Raw genomic sequence first — 3,875 nt, forward strand, 5'->3', positions numbered from 1 at the left:
AGGTATTAGATATTATTATTTACGAATTTACGAATTTAATTTTTATTATTATCATTATATAATAAATGTATATCAATTAAATTAAAATAAATTAAACAATTATTATAAAGTTAATAAACAAAACACCTCATTAAATACATATATATCAGGAGATATATATAATATACTTTTTTTGTATTATATGATATACATATTTATCCTTACTCATCCTCTGTGCGATTATTCGCACCCCGAGCTTCGCCAGGACCGCGTCGCCGAGTCTGTCGACAATCCCAGTACCCCTATATACGACGTAACTCGCAGCTCGCGCCAGAATTACGCGAGAATTCAGATTCATGAATCTCTCGGGCTGGTCGAGACCAGGGGGCGACTATAGCACGGACCTCATGACTTTCTTGCTTCGAGGTGTACTGCTAAGGGGTATATGTATTATTATATATATAATATTTATTATAAAATTACATATAATCCTATAGTGCTAGATATGGGCGGCGGGGCTTGCAAAGTGCAGTGTGCGACTTGGCAGTCTTGTTTTCATTTCTTACATTCATGCTATGTTATTACTCGTGCCTTGAACCAACTTCGACAAAGGTACTCTATTATTATAAATTGATTCCTAATGAGAATAATTGTTCAGTGGACGTGACCATTGTTAGTAAGACAGATCGTCGAAAGGGGTTTATATAATATCGATCTCAGTTAATTTTCAATGTAATGTTGATGGCGATGTGTTGTGTGTGTGGTAGTGTGTGGTGGGGCGGAACCGCGTTTTGTCGTTGGCCGCTGTGTTGTGTGTGTGTGGTGTGTGTGGTGCTGTGTGTGGACCAGGATTGGTGGTGTGTATGTGCTGTGTGTGGACCCTTGTGTGTTTGTGCTGTGAGGGTCGTGTGTGTGATTAGATGTGTGTGTGTGTGTTGTTTAGTGTGTGCGCGCATTGTGTGTGTGTGTGCTGTGTGTGTGTGTGTCGTGTTTGTGCGTGTGTGTGTGTGCCGCGATGTGTGTGTGTGTGTGTGTGTGTGGCTTGTGGTGGTTTGTGATGTGTGTTGTTGTGTGTGTTTGTGTGTGTGCTGTGTTGCTGTGTGTGTTGTGTGTGTGTGGGGCTGTGTGTGTGTGTGTGGGCGTGTGTGGTCTATGTAGTTGGTTGTGAGCCTGGTTCTGGTGTGCGTCTGTTTGTGTGTTGTGCTGTCGTCGTGCCAAGTCGCTGGTGTGTGTGTGTCGCTGTGTGTGCGGTGTGACGCGAAGTGTGTGTGATGTGTGGGCGCGTGTGTGTCTATTGCAATGTGTTTGTTACTTTCTTCTCTCTCTCTCTCTCTCTCTCTCTCTCTCTCTCTATATATATATTATTATATATATATATCTTTTTCTCTGCCCTCGCTTCTCAGGCTTCTAACCCGGTTAGCTATTCCCTGGTCAGGGAGCGTTGTCGCGTGCGGCGGTCGCGCGATACGCAACAGAATTAAACGCTCGAATTGAGCAATTAAAAAAAGATCATATTCCATATCATCAATCAAGAATATCATAATTATATCATAGGATCAAGGTTTTATTATAACTATAAGCGAATCTACGCAACGCTTATTTCATGTCACACAACCGCAAATCTAGTGCACCGAACGCAGTAAAATTATAATCGCACCAATAGCATATTTTATGCGCTTGTTTGAATATGAAATTATATGCCAGGTCTTCTCTGTAATAGCAGGCGCAGAGAGGCGCATATAATCAAGTCAAATAATCAGGGCACACCGGAAACAAAACAGTAAAAGAGTCGAAGCAACCATCGTACCAGATTATTTCGTGTAAATTAAAACGTTAAAAAAAACTTTTGTAATTGTTCATAACATTTTATTTGTAATATTTCCTAGTTTGTTATGTAGGCGCTAATTACTCTGCCAATCTGTTTTCGCATTACTCCTCGGTTTCCTGTTATCTGGAGGCAATTTCCAAGAGTCTGATGAACCCCCGAGATTCCTGACAAATATGCATTTAAGGTGTATAAATTCTCATTGAACTATACCTGTAGTATGTTCCAGTAGCGCGACAGCCTTCCAGTGGCCTCTACGACAGGCGAACAGACGGGTCCTAGCATCGAGATCATTGTCGGCCCAGGTTCCGTAAGCATGCGGGTGACTGCGTACATGCCTAGACCAATGTGACACTAGAAATACAGACAGAGGACGAAACTTTATATTCTCCAGTAGCGGTTACAGCAATGGGTGAACGCTGGCCGAACACCGAAGCAGCGAGGGTGTCTTTCTCGGCAGGGTATGTTGGCAACAACCCATACCAGAAGGGGGGGGGGACAACAGTTCATGTCAGTGCTTCAAACTGTAATTTTTTGCTTCTAATGAGCAATAAACCGAGCAACGATAGGTAAAATGGAGATCTGAAATGACCATAAATGACGGGTTTACGTTCTCTTTCTCTTGTTTTTAGTATTGATTAGTATATTGATTCCAAAGCGGGGGAGGGCATGTCCGAATGCTTTCCCTGATATGCATGCCAGTACAGTGTCGTGTAGTTTCACTATCGATAATAGGCTACGATTATTATGACTCGTATTCTATATGTAAGTGATGCAGTATATAACAATCCGTTTAACTATGAATGGAGCAGCATAACTTATACGCCAGCCATTTTAAATTGTTGCAACGTACCACAATAACACAGAAAACGCCACAAGCGAATTAACCCAGGCGATTCATTCAATGACGACCCCCTCCCCCAATATAGCCCAAACGAGCCCCCCTCCGTAACTACCTGCGTGTCGTTCCAGATTACGTTCAGTTGATAGTCGGGTAGAATGTCGCTGCGGTTGTTAATCTGGTCTATCGCCATCATCGCCGCCACCCGCAACGCACCGCCACTTGGCCACCTGCTGCCCGTCATCGGAGCGAATCCAGCGATGTAGAGATTCAACTTGCCGTCGCTCGTCCGCGCGTCCGTCGTGTTGTCGGCCGTTGCTGCCCCTGCAGCAAGTAAGCCGACGATCACTGCTGCTATGCGTGCGGCACCGCGGTTGCGCTGCCGTGCTCGCATCATGCCGACGACGCACTGCTAGCCGCGTCGCGTCCGCGCGCGGGTTATATCAAGTTGCCGCTACCCTGAAAACCGCGCGCGCTGACGGCTTGACAACACTTGCTCAAGTCGTCACGACAGATATTCTAGATAGACGTTATGCATTCGCACGGAAAGATATTACAATGGCGAGTAAGTAACTGTCATGTCGGAAGCGAAAGAGGCGTGTGACGTGCGACACGCGAGAGGAAGTAAGTTACTTAGTAGATTGCGTAAAGCGGTTTCACTTGTTAATGGCGCCGGCGATAATCGTTGTTTGTTGTCACTCAGGCTTGCCCACGTAAGCATGCCGTGTGAAGACGCATAGTCGGGTGCCTCTGCAAAGTCAGTATTAGCACATTCATCGCTGATCTACACGTCTATTGCTGCATAACAGTTGACAATTGCGATATATCAGATGCAATACAAAGTACGTACTAGTTTGCGTGCGTGTGCGGTATCTATCTAGTAAAACCTAGAGATAAAACACCTAACATGTGATAGGGCCGCTTCCGTTTTTGTTCTTTGAGATTTTCATCCGAGCTTCGTAATAATGTTTGCGATATAAATCAGTAGATATCACCGCCGTTTGTTAATTAATTGGCAAAGTATCTGTTTATCCGCATCTTGTGAATTTGAGTCGAGTGGATTTTGATCATATGTGGGAGAGACAATTAGAGTCTAGGTTAATTGAATGCTTAAAGCTGCTTTCCCACAAACTCCACAAGGTATCTACTCAAAGTAGGCTAGTGTTCTATGCAAGCATTTTGTGCAAAAATGTTTTGATCGTATGCTTCCTTGTTCGGCCAAAAGCATTC

This window comes from Priapulus caudatus, unplaced genomic scaffold, assembly GCF_000485595.1.
Source record: "Priapulus caudatus unplaced genomic scaffold, Priapulus_caudatus-5.0.1 Scaffold1545, whole genome shotgun sequence".
NCBI classification, from domain to species: Eukaryota; Metazoa; Priapulida; class Priapulimorpha; order Priapulimorphida; family Priapulidae; genus Priapulus; species Priapulus caudatus.